The 13,879-nt window shown below is 44.4% G+C and overlaps 1 protein-coding gene across 1 annotated transcript in view; it reads left to right on the forward strand.

The window, feature by feature from the left end:
- The first annotated feature begins 5,667 nt into the window (after positions 1-5,667).
- Positions 5,668-13,879, forward strand: part of LOC149460530 (glutathione S-transferase 3-like) — a 67,804-nt gene continuing 59,592 nt past the window's right edge. The window contains exon 1 of the mRNA XM_089679512.1: positions 5,668-5,784. The gene's annotated coding sequence lies outside the window, so the exon portion shown is untranslated. The remainder of the gene's footprint in view (positions 5,785-13,879) is intronic.

Here is a 13,879-nt window from a genome sequence, read left to right on the forward strand (position 1 = left end):
TGCTGGCTACCTAACCTGTATCATTGCAAGGCATTCATAATAAGGACTATGTTGAACCAGCGCTCCTTCTAGTGTTCAGCTGTGATAGTGAAATTGTGTTCAGAGGCACAGAGAGATAGGACCCAGCAAAGAGCAGGGAATGGTGGGATATGTTGTCCAGAAGGCTGGATTTGCAGAGGGAACAATACTGTTGTGAACTATAAGTTCCAGCTGGTTGGAGGAGGAAGTGGAATGCTGGTAGAGTACATATACAGCAATCGGATCCTGGGAGAAGGACTTCCTCTTGGGAAGAGGGGCTTCTGTGAACAGTTAAGTAGGCCGCACGGTCCGGATAGTGTGGAAGATCATTGGTGGGTGAGCTACAGACCTGCAAGCAGATCATCTGTCCCCAGTTTCCTGTCAGCAGAGTGACTAATTGGAGTCGTGTATATCGTCACTTCCACAGCCACAGTAGAATCCCAGTGTCGTAAGGTGCTAAGTCAGATGCCCCAAGCTGGTTGTAGATTCTGCAGGAGACATCCTGAATCCCTTGAGCTGCGGCGTCATCAGGATTGGTGAGCAGGCAGAAGCCCATTCTGTGTTCACTGCTCACTAACAGACACTGCATGCAGACACCTTTTACCACACCTCTTCTAATAAATCAGCATTCTCCACTAGGAATCATTTACTTTTATCATCTATTATTGCTGGTCAACATTGCACTGCAATCTCTTTGGGCCCTATTGAGCCAGCTGAAGATTCAAGATGTCCTTCTCATCAGTACTCCTTTTACTACCTCTCAAGTCAAGGACTCTGTGCCTCACATCTGTGTGTATATTAAAGGGGAACTCTATTTAGAATTTGTTCATAGAGTAGTCCACACGGGTAGCTCGTACAAAGTGTGTTGTCATTTCTGGACCTGTGACTTCAGGATTCTAAGGAAGCAGGCTGAAACTGAAGTCTTTTTTTTCCCTTTCATACCTGAGGTCAAAGGCTCCCTCTGAGTAAATCTGAAGCACTGTCTGACTTATTGTTTTCACTATTGCAAGCGTATTTGTGTTTCACCTTGAGACTTGAAAATAGGTTATTACTTTAAAAAGTATTTGCGTTAATGGTCTGTTAACTAAAGCACCTTTAGTAAATACTCAGTTGCTTTACTATTATGTCTAAACACAAGGTGTCAGAGGTCACCTATGTCTAAACACAAGGTGTCAGAGGTCACCTATGTCTAAACACAAAGTGTCAGAGGTGTTGGGAGGCTTGCAAGGTCAGGGCAACCTTTGGGGATCGTCATCTTACAGTGGCCTTCACGAGAGTAGCGCTACACACAGATAGGCAGAGGCGACAGGAGTCAGGATTTGGACGACTCCTAAATCTACGGGGGGAAGCCAGTCTCAGGACAGTGTGTATCCTATACAAATTGTCTGTAAAAATACTCATGGTTGACAACACCGCATAGGGCCCTTCAATGACCCAGGACAGTGCCCGTGTGCCCAAATGGTGAAACTCAGTATACAGATATCAGTGTGCACTCAGTTTTTAGAGAACAGGGTTGTTAGATAGGGAATAGCAGCTGGTTTATGGGCACAGAGCATGAACACTTAGCATGGCTATTATAGATTTAACAGAGAGATAAGCTGCTGGGCTGGTGATCACTGTCACACAATGCAGGTTGCTCTGAGTCCGCTCTGCAGCGCACTCTGTCTGCCACCTCCGGCTCCCTTCAGCACTGAGTCTGACTTGCTGTCCCCCATGGCTGAGATATGGACTGTGACCCCTCCCCTCTTCTGAAGTCCCCAGGAGCAGAAGTGCCAAGAGCGTCTGCCACTGCCCTCGTCCCCATAGGTCCACTATCCCTCTCTCATCCCAGCCAGCATCGGAGTCCTCTCCCAGCGCTGCATCAACCGCCAGCAGGGATGCCATGGTTCACTGCCTCCTCCGGGCTTAACCCTCCTCTTAGCTGCATCATATTCTGTGGGAACCTCCAGGGGCAGACTGAGCCTCTCATGGGGCCACCTACGGAACCCAGGCCCTTGAGCAGTGCCCAAATGGTCAGTCCACCCCTGGTTGGGTGTATGGGCTGTCCCCCCTGATGGTGGCCCTGAAGAGACAGTACAGATAGAAGTGTCCTCCATTATCTTTTCTGCTAGGCTTGGAGTATCCTAAGGTTCACCCTGCCCCCTACCCCATCAAATCGATTAAACTGCAAAAAGACATGCTCTGCCTGTTTCTTTAGTTGTGAGACTGTGAACTGCTGTGTGTCTGGCTGCCGTGTGCCTCACAAGGAATGGAATCTGGGACAATACAGCCAGCCCTTTCCGGGGTCTGTGCTACAGGTGTTTTTACAATAGTCCGTTTTGCCTGTAAAGACTGCTGTAAACTACCTACACTCTATTTCAACTTTTTAGGATGACACTGCTACATGTTGGATGAGGTCCTGTGCTGAAAATGATAAATTCTACAGCTGTTCACTCCAAGTCAAGCTGTCAGATCACATTCACATGTCTGCCTGGGCATCTATTGCATAGCTGCTACCATCAGACCCCAGGGACCAGTACTAGTTGCACACAGGCGTAATGACGTGATACACTGGGATGAATCCCCAACTGGACCTGGGGGTCATATGATGACAACTTCCAATGCTGGAGCATATCAAGGCAAGCAAAAGTTGGTCTGACCATTTCCTTTAAATCAGAGATGTTTATCTGAGACCTAAGCCTTCCAGCTTTTAGTTGAATATTACAATAAAATAATACAATATGAATGAAGTGGAAGTTTACAAAGGATAACAGAACAGATACATTGTTAACAAAATGTGTTTAAAGGTGAAGGACAAAAATTCTGCATGTATATCAGGCTGTACAGATGCTGCAAAACTAAAACTTTTTGTCAAAACTTGGTGAACTGTGAATGTAGACTGGAAAATGGGTTTGCACTGTGAAGTCCTTCAAGCCAGGGGACTGTAAAGAATTATATGGTGGCTAATTTCGCTATGAAATCCATGAATAGCCTGGCAACAAGGGAACATTTGTGTTGTGGCACTGCCCTGTGTGTACATGCAGCGTGCCCTACTTCTCCCATCCCTGAACAACATCTTTCCTGTCTACTTGCATTCCCTCCTCTCACTATGTGACACCATCCTCCCTTTCCACCAGCATCCCCTCCTCTCGCCATGTGACTCCATCCTCGCCTTCCACCAGCATCCCCTCCTCTCGCCATGTGACTCCATCCTCGCCTTCCACCAGCATCCTCTCCTCTCGCCATGTGACTCCATCCTCCCCTTCCACCAGCATCCCCTCCTCTCGCCATGTGACTCCATCCTCCCCTTCCACCAGCATCCACTCCTCTCGCCATGTGACTCCATCCTCCCCTTCCACCAGCATCCCCTCCTCTCGCCATGTGACTCCATCCTCCCCTTCCACCAGCATCCACTCCTCTCGCCATGTGACTCCATCCTCGCCTTCCACCAGCATCCCCTCCTCTCGCCATGTGACTCCATCCTCCCCTTCCACCAGCATCCCCTCCTCTCGCCATGTGACTCCATCCTCGCCGTCCACCAGCATCCCCTCCTCTCGCCATGTGACTCCATCCTCGCCTTCCACCAGCATACCCTCCTCTCGCCATGTGACTCCATCCTCGCCGTCCACCAGCATCCCCTCCTCTCGCCATGTGACACCATCCTCCCTTTCCACCAGCATCCCCTCCTCTCACCATGTGACTCCATCCTCCCCTTCCACCAGCATCCCCTCCTCTCACCATGTGACTCCATCCTCCTCTTCCACCAGCATCCCTTTAGTATCCTCGCCTTGGTACCAGGACCTTGCCCTGGCACTAATCTAGTGTTGAATAAGGTATACATATATAAAAAAGCTGCAACCATTTCTTACTTCATCTCAGTTTTTCATTTGATATACTACCCGCTTATCACAGTCTAAAAGCTCATCATTGCCATCAAAATTCATGAGTAATGTGTTTACAGTTATCAAACATTTCTTGGATGTGTGTTTTTTTCTTTATACTAACTATGATGCCAAGTAGAAATGTGCTCTTATTCTTTACCTGGAGACTACATTATATATTTATTATTTGTTTCAGGTACTTATATAGTGCTGTCAATTTACGCAGTGCTTTTACATATATATTGTACATTCACATCAGTCCCTAACCCTCAAGGGGTGTACAATCTAAGGTCCCTAACTTACATTCATACATATACTAGAGCCAATTTGGACAAGGACCAATTAACCTACCAGCATGTCTTTGGAGTGTGGGAGGAAGCTGGAGTACCCAGAGGAAGCATGCGAACTCCAGGCAGGAGGTGCCATGGCTGGGATTTGAACCAATGACCAAGGTGTTGCCAGGTGGAAGTGCTAACCACTTAGCCACTGTGCTGCCCCTGTATATATAAACCTTTATGCATTTCCTGATTGAAAAGAAACCTACTGAAAGAAATATATAGACTGCCTTAACTGACTTCTCCTTCTGAAAATGCTAGTTGCCTGGCTGTTATGACTTCCTATTTTTCTAAGTCCCCATTCACACCAAAAACATCGTGCAGGAAACTTGCGTTCCATGCACATTTCTCGCACCACATTCAAAGCGCACTGCAGTTGCAATCTGCAGAGGGTGCCAATGTTACGTTGCCGACACCCAAAACGCAGGTCGCAAATGCAGTACATTTGTCTGCACCAGATCTAGTTGCAGTGCATTTCCAAAAAATAGTGCATTCACTACTTTTGGTGCAGTGTAATCAGAGCCCATTTAAAATAAATGGGCTCAAATCGCACCCAATGAACTGCCTGTGAATCACACAGGAAAGCACAATGTGTTTCTGTGTGATTCCTAGTGTGAATCGCCCCTAAGCCACTCACCTAAAACATCAGCAGTTCCACTGTATGCTTTTTTTCGGATTGATAACTCTAAATCTTAAGGTCATTGGGTCAGCATATCAGCCAGGCAAAAAGCATTTTCAAAAGAAGATCAGCAATGGCAGCCCTCCTTTTTCTGTCAGTACATGTTTCCATGATGTCTGCAGATGTCAGTAGTGCTGGAATCACATTATTAGGCACCATTCACCAAATGCTTGACGTGGTAAATGGACAAAGTTCATAGCATGAAATAAAAATATTAAGACAACACAAAGTCATAATATTTAAAAGAAGGGCATTCTGCTACTTGCAGGGCCATACTTGGATGTGTCTGATGAAGGGTTACAGCTTTTCACTGCACCACAGATATATCTATTCCTACAGGGACCCAGCTTGGCTCTTCAACTGAGCGCTTGGCTTCAGGAGAGCTATGTGGATGAGGGGGGAAAGGGACACCCGCCTAACAAATCAGATCAGCCCATACAAACACTAGCGATCAATGACATGACAGATGTCACACCAAATCACCCTCACATCCATTGAAAGAAACTGACGAATTTTATATATAGAGGGTGTGTATTTTTTTCTCCTCAGCTTATGGAGAGAACAATTTTGTACTTTTTTTTTTTTACTATTATTATTATTTTTTGTTTCACCATCGCAGACGATATCTACTAAACTATTACTAGTTTTACTCTCTCCTTCCCACCATCAGTTTACTTTATGTATTTCTTTGAAACTTTTAAAATTCAAGGAATCTATGTGCTTTCCTTAAACATGCAAATCTGCACACAAGGAGCAACAGGATTGGTAGGGCAGACCCCTCCCCCCATATGTTACTACTATGTATATGCTGGAACTGCAGCTGTGTCTTCAGTGTGTGAGCAGAGGGCCATTCACATCTCAATTGCTGGGCTGTCTTTTGTTCGGAAGTGGGGTAAGACTTTTACTGCAAAAAGAAGGACTGGATTTTAAGTTTTACTAGAAAAATTGTAATTCGAGATTGCTAACTTTGTAGTGTTTGTGTGTATTCTTCTCTTCTACTATGTGTATATAATGTATTTGTATATATACATTTTTTTTTAAAAAGGTAGTATATGTACAATCTTATTGGCAACTGTCTTTAATTTGTATTGCTTTTCAAAATACACAGCATTTAACATCTTTCCCTAATTACAAGTGTACCGTTACATGGAGATGAAGCTACACGGCTTATCTGGTGTCCACCCTGCTCTGTGATTAAAGTGTTCTCTATGAGTATAGAACATATCCCTCTGGATATATAATGCAGTTCTGTTAGAAACAGGAAACAAATTTATACTCAGTAGTTACTGTAAGACACTAGTTTGTTAATCCATCCTTCTCCTTGCCAGATACACTTTGTCATTTTTGTAAAAGTGATACTAAAGGTAATTAAAAAACAAACAAACAAACATGTTATACTTACCTGCTCTGTGCAATGGTTTTGCACAGAGCAGCCCCGATCCTCCTCTTCTTCGGTCCCTGGCTGGCACTCCTGGCTCGTGCCCCCCAGTGCAAGTGACTTGCTATGGGGCACTTGTGTGTGCTTGCTCCAGAGCCACCTCTGTGTAGGGTTGTCACCTCATCTCTTTAACACCGAACACATATTCATTACACAGGTTCTGTGGCTGATTAAGATGGTAATTAGCTCACTAATGCAGGCCATAGACGGGGAGAAAACTAGCCGAAAATTTGTCTGAAAGAATAATCGGCCGATTTTCAGATCGTTAGTGGGTGCATTTGTCAGCAATTTTTTCGTGATTCTGACACATTTTTTTAATCGGTGAAGTTGGAAAAAAATTGGCCGAATTTGCCGATCGGCCGATTTTCACAGCAATGATGGGCAAATAAACCGATCTTTTTACTGATTAAAAAAATGCACATGAGCCGTGACCTGCAAGAAGAAGAGGAAACAGAAGAAGATGAAGACAAAAGAAAAAGAACATCTGTACTTTTAAATGTCAAATAGAATAGTGGAGTGTCCCTGCAGAGAGCTCCGTCCGCTATTATATTTGACATTTAAAAGTATAGCAAAGTTGCAACATTGTATCCATTTGTATCCGAATAGAAACATCTGTATCTGAAATGGATACAAATGGATACAATGTTGCAACTTTGCTATACTTTTAAATGTGAAATATAATAGTGGTGCTCTCTGCAGGGACACTTCACTATTATATTTGCCGGCCGTAGACGGGACAAAAATCAGCCGACTTTATTTTTACCAATGGTGGTAATGTCGGCTGATTGAACGACCGATTTTTCGTTTTTCTAAAAAAAAAAAGCCGGTTTTCTCCCCGTCTATGGCCTGTGTTAGTGCCTTATCTGCATCAATCTAGCTACAGATTCTGTGTAATGAATATGTGTTCGTTGTTAAAGGGCTGAGGTGGCAACCCTACCTCTGTGTGTCCAAAGACACATGCTTCAGGTAAGTATAAAGGGTGAAGGTGGAGGGGGAACATCGCACAGAGGGTTTTTTACATTAATGCAGAGAATGTATTAAAGTGTTACTAAACCTATGACCCTGTATTCACTATATCTGGTCTCCCACAGTACACAAGATGGAAGTGCAATTATTTTCGTAAATATAAACTACTAATTACCTTTTCTCATCAGCAGTTAGAGCAGTCTTGTGACTTCTATCAGTGTCCAGCTGAGCACGTTACAGCTTTTAGGAGGACTTTTCATTCTGCTAGACCAAGGTAGACCAAGAAAGATTGCAGCCATAACTGACAGAAGAATTTTCCGGGATTCAAAGAAAAACCCACAGACAACCTTAAAAGAAATACAGGCTGCTCTGTAAAAAGATGGTGTGGTTGTTTTTAACCACTTGCCGACCGCGCATAGCCGAAAGACGGCTTCACCGCGGCCGGCCAGTTCTGAGTGGACGTCATATGACGTCCTCCCAGAATGCGCTCTCCTGCGCGCCCCAGGGGGCGCGCACCCGGCGATCTCCGTGATCGCTGTGTCCTACGGACACAGCTGATCACGTGATGTGGTGAAAGGCCGATCCCACTGGCCTTTTACCACGTGATCAGCGGTGTCCAATGACACGCTGATCACAGGAAAATGCAAGTGCCGGTTCTCGGCTGCACTTTCCTCACGCTGTCAGATCGTGAGGAAAGTACTGCCGAGAACCGGCAGTTGTCAGAGCGGGGATTGGCACCGATCATCAGGGCACTGATGATCAGTGCCCTGATGATCGGTGCCCAGCAGTGACCCCCGCAAGTTCCGATCAGCAGTGCGCCCACTAGCCCCGCCCACCCATTCCCAGCAGTGCCCCCACCTGTGCCCAGCAGTGCCCCCACCTGTGCCACTCTGCAGTGCCACCTACCTGTGCCCAGAAGTGCCACCTACATGTGCCCAGCAGTGCCACCCACCTGTGCCCACCCACCTGTGCCCACCAGTGCCACCCACCTGTGCCCACCAGTGCCACCCACCTGTGCCCACCCACCAGTGCCCGTCCACCAGTGCCACCCACCAGTGCCACCCACCAGTGCTGCCAGTCAGTGCCACCAGTCAGTGCCCAGGGGTTGTGCCAGTCAGTGCCGCCAGTCAGTGCCCAGAAGTGATGCCAGTCAGTGCCGTCTATCAGTACCCATCATCAGTGTCACCTATCAGTGCCGCCTATCAGTGCTGCATATCAGTGCCGCCTATCCGTGACCCCTAATTAGTGCTGTCTATCAGTGCCGCCTATCCGTGCCACCTCATTAGTACTGCCTATCAGTGCCCTTTAGTGCTGCCTATCAGTGCCCATCAGTGCCGCCTATCAGTGCCCATCAGTGCCGCCTCATCAACGCAAATCAGTAAAGGAGAAAAAATACCTGTTTGAAAAATTTTATAAAAGAAACAAATAAACTTTTTTTTTTTTTCAAATTTTTTGCACCTTTTTTAATTTATAGCGCAAAAAGTAAAGTGCCCAGTGGCGATTAAATACCACCAAAAGAAAGCTCTATTTGTGAGAAAAAAATGATCAAAATTTCATATGGGTACAATGTTGCATGACCGCGCAATTGTCAATCAAAGTGCGGCAGCGCTGAAAGCTGAAAATTGGCCTGGTAAGGAAGGGGGTATAAGTGCCCTGTAGGCAAGTGGTTAAGGAGTACAATACGGTGATACTTGAACAAAAATGAGCTGTTTGGTCGCGGTGCCAGAAAGCAGCTTTTACTGCACCAATGTCGTAAAAAGCCCGGTTACAATATGCTTGACATGCCTAACCAGGCCTTTTTGCGTCATTGATGTAGTACAGGCTTCTTTCTGGCACCTCTAAAATTCAGCTCATTTTTGTTCAAGTGTCATCAAATTGTGCTCCTTCAAAACAACCACATTGTCTTTTTCCAGAGCAGCCTGTATTTTTCTTGTGGTTACCTATAGGTTTCCCTTTGTATCCCGAACAATTCTTCTGGCAGTTATGGCTGCAATCTTTCTTGGTCTACCTGACCTTGGCTTGGTATCAAGAGATCCCAGAACTTTCCACTTCTTAATAGGTGATTTAACATTACTGATTGGCATATTCAAGTCTTTGGACATCTTTTTATTTCCTTTTCCATCTTTATAAAGTTCCATTACCTTGTTACGCAGGACTATTGGCGGTTCTTTTCTGATCCCCATTGCTCAGTATCCATCCTAGTCAGTGCTTCCAGGTAAGAGCTAACAAACTCATTGACTATTTATACACGGACACTAATTGCAATTTAAAAAGCCACAGATGTGGGACATTACCTCTAATTTGCATTTTAACCCGTGTGTGTGTCACCTTGTGTGTCTGTACCAAGGCCAAACATTCCAGGGTATGTAGACTTTTGATCATGGCCATTTGGGTGATTTCTATTATCTTTATGATTTAAAAAGGAGCCAAACAATTATTCCATAATAAATGGCTTCATATGATTATCATCCTTCAATAAAAGAGTATTTTGTGGCATGATCAGTCATATTTTCAATATCAATGCTAAAATTTCACAATTTATGCCAGGGTATGCAAACTTTTGAGCACAACGGTATATAAAATGCTGCGTAAATTGTCTGTCTTATATTACCTGTAATAGGTAGCACAGTGACTTAATGGTTAACACTTCCGCCTGGCAGTACTAGGGTAGTTGGTTTGAATCTCAACCATGGCACCACCTGCCCGGTGTTTGCATGTTCTCCCTGTGCCTGCATGGGTTTCCTCTGGGTACTCCGGTTTCCTCCAACACTCCAAAGACATGCTGGTAGGTGAATTGGCTGTTGTCTAAATTGGCCCTAGTACATGTATGTATGAATGTGAGTTAGGGACCTTAGATTGTATGCCCCTTGAGGGTTAGGGACCGATGTGAATGTACTATATATATATATATATGTAAAGCACTGCGTAAATTGACGGTGCTATATAAGTACCTGAAATAATATTATGTTGATATACACTATATTGCCAAAAGTATTGGGCCGCCTGCCTTTATATGCACAAGAACTTTAATGTCATCCCAGTCTTAGTCCGTAGGGTTCAGTATTGAGTTGGCCCATCCTTTGCAGCTATAACAGCTTCAACTCTTCTGGGAAGGCTGTCCACAAGGTTTAGGAGTGTGTCTATGGGAATGTTTGACCATTCTTCCAGAAGTGTATTTGTGAGGTCAGGCACTGATGTCAGACGAGAAGGCCTGGCTCGCAGTCTCTGCTCTAATTCATCCCAAAGGTGTTCTATCAGGTTGAGGTCAGGACTCTGTGCAGGCCAGTCAAGTTCCTCCACCCCAAACTCACTCATCCATGTCTTTATGGACCTTGCTTTGTGCACTGGTGCGCAGTCATGTTGGAACAGGAAGGGGCCATCTCCAAACTGTTCCCACAAAGTTGGGAGAATGAAATTGTCCAGCATGTCTTGGTATGCTGACTCCTTAAGAGTTCCCTTCACTGGAACTAAGGGGCCAAGCCCAACCCCTGAAAAACAACCCCACACCATAATCCCACCTCAACCTAACTTTACACTTGGCACGACGCAGTCAGGCAAGTGCCGTTCTCCTGGCAACTGCTAAACCCAGACACGTCCATGGGATTGCCAGACAGAGAAGCGTGATTTTTCACTCCAGAGACCACATCTCCACTGCTCTAGAGTCCACTGATGGCGTGATTTACACCACTGCATCCTAAACTTATTGCACAGGTGGCAAACTATCACAGTACCAAGCTGGACTTCACTGAGCTCCAGGGAGAGAGACATTCTTTCACAAATGTTTGTAGAAGCAGTCTGCATGCCTAGGTGCATGATTTTATACGCCTATGGCCATGGAGGTGATTGAAGCACCTAAATCCAATGATTTGGAGGGGTGTCCCCATACTTTTGGCAATATAGTGTATGTGGTTAGTGTGAGATGGCTGTCAAGGGCAGAATGAATGTTTCTTTGTACATCCAACTAGTAAGCCCACCTACTAAAACTAATATATGGAATGTGAATTTGCTCATCTTTTGTGTCTATAAAACTGTTTTAAAGGACTCTAATATTAGTTTTGAGTTAGATCTCATGGAGTTGTCTCCACTTGTATTGTATGTCTACATCTGCTCTGTATTTTGGTAAAAGCAGCATGCTCTATTCTGTTGCATTTGAACTGCACATCTTCCCCACAATGCAACTCAAAATGTAAAGACACCATTTTAAAAAATCATATTCAGTAAATCTCTCCAACACATGCAAATTTTCCCTTTTTTTTTCTCTTTAAAGGATAACATCACCTTTTGGACAAAAATAATAAATGCACTTTTTTGTTGCAGGTAAAAAAATGTGTGTTTATTATTTTTGTCTGCAGTATATCTGCTTCCTCATACGGGATGTATGAGAAAGCAGATATACTGGCAGGAAGAATGGAAAAACTACCACAGCGCTTCACAGCCCATTGGTAGTTCATTGAGGACTACAAGCTGACAGCGGTAAGGCTGTCGGGACTTGTAGTCTCCCATTCTCAGATGACTGTGAATGAGTGATGTGGCTAGGCAGGCGCAGTCCTTCATAGCCACACTTTTAAAAAATTTGACAGCTAGCGAGGGGGAGAAGATCACTCAATAGCTGTAAAAGCGTGGAGCGGGGGCAGTATGATCACATGTTACGAAATGTGAATCTATCCTTTAAAGATGCTGCAAGTACAGAAAAATATCTGTTGATCCTGATAGAAATCCAATGAGCTGCTATCTTCCTGTGCTCTCTGCCTGTTCTGCACTGAGCTTACAACCAGTGTCAGTTCTCCTCTGTAGACTATAGAACCCCCCCCCCCCCCCATGTTAAGATGAGGGATGTATTCAAGCAGCCAAGGACGACAATGCTGCTCCTGCATACATGTAATACATTAAATGAGCATGGCCACCCTAGGACAGTGTGTTACTAGAAAGAAACACTAAGTGAAAATAAAGAGGGGGGAAAAAAAGCAAATGCAGACACGACATGGACTGATAAGCTGTGATTTATTCTTTTTTTGGCTGCAAATTGAATTTACAGAAAAGTATGCTAACCAAATTTTTTTTTTTTTTTTTTTTTTACCACAAAGCTCCTGAACTTATGCTGCATTTGACGAAGTTTGAAGCTCATTCACTGACTATGAACTGGGGAAGATAGGTCTTCTATTTTATTGCTTTTGGGTTTGAGAGCCACTGATATTTGCACTTTCAATCTGCCAACATGATCAAAATCCAAGTTCTAAACTCCATCTAGGTTAAGAAATATTTATTTGTGCAACTGGTCAAATATATATATCAGAGCGCCCAATCCAAATCTGCTACTGTTCATGGACAATGATTAATGGCAGCAATGCACTAGGCAAGATTTCAAAGGTCTTCGTAGGTGTGCTAATCAAATCATGTTACTGATTAGTCATGGTGTCTGAAACATTAAGGACAACGTCAAAGGATAAATGCACCTTGTTAATAATATAATAAATGCACATTTTTTGCAGATAAAAAAAATGTGCATTTATTTTTTGTAGGCCTGTAAAGCACTGCACCAGAAATCTGCAGATCACGGGTGAAATGCAGGGTTCCTGCAGACTGTCAGTGTACCTGTCTGCTCATACCTCATACAGGCAGGCAGTTACACACTGACAAAGAGAGTCAATGAACTACCTAAAGTGCTCACTAGCGCCCTGGTAGTTACTTGAGAACAAGATGACAGTTGCAAAGGCTGTTCGTACTTAAAGTTCTTTCATTCTTAGGCTAGGTTCACACTTGACTTTATTTCTAACTCCTGCCAAACGCCCCTATAGCATTTGACAAGCGTTAGACAGGTGTTTGAGAAGTGTTTTTAATGCTCTCAATGCCCTATGCGCTTGAGCATCACCATAGACTTGAATAGGAGGTTTCAACCCCTCCTGACTCAATATGAGGCGTCAGTTTTGCCACAACGCTAACACTTCAGTTAGCCAGGCCAGGAGCGCCAGCAGGTGACCCAAGAAGAGGATCCAGGCTGCCCTGGGCAAAACCACTGCAGAGAGCAGGTAAGTATGACATATTTGTTATTTTTTTAGAAAAACTAGCAGGGCCCTCTGAATCCTCCTGTATTATATTGTAATTGTACTGTCTGCCCTTATGTTGTACAGTGCTGCGTAAACTGTTAGCACTATATAAATCCTGTATAGTAATAATAATAATTCTGTATTTAACAGACAAAAAGGGAGCAAATAGGAGAAATTTGTTGTACGGCCCCTTTCACGCAGGCTTTCTGATCAGGTCCTCCTGTCAGTGTTTCAGGACAGGCAAATGTAGACAAATTTTAGTCCAATTACATCCACCTACCTCCAAGTTTGTCCAGATGTGAACATAAAAACCAACAAAGGTCGGCTTCCTTTTCCATTATTCCAGATCTAAGCATGACACAAGTCCGTGTACATCTGGCAACCCATAGATCCAGTACGGCTCTGTTGAATGGGCACGGATGTCTCAAAAGTGATCTGTCAGTTCTGCTTTGATTCAGCAGGGGATGTGCTTTCGAATACCTTGATGAAAAGAGTGACAATTTAACCACTTGCCTTCCAGAGGATTTACCCTTTACCCC

Source organism: Staurois parvus, unplaced genomic scaffold (assembly GCF_062004578.1).
Source record: "Staurois parvus isolate SC_StPar_1 unplaced genomic scaffold, SC_StPar_1.0 ptg000226l, whole genome shotgun sequence".
NCBI classification, from domain to species: Eukaryota; Metazoa; Chordata; class Amphibia; order Anura; family Ranidae; genus Staurois; species Staurois parvus.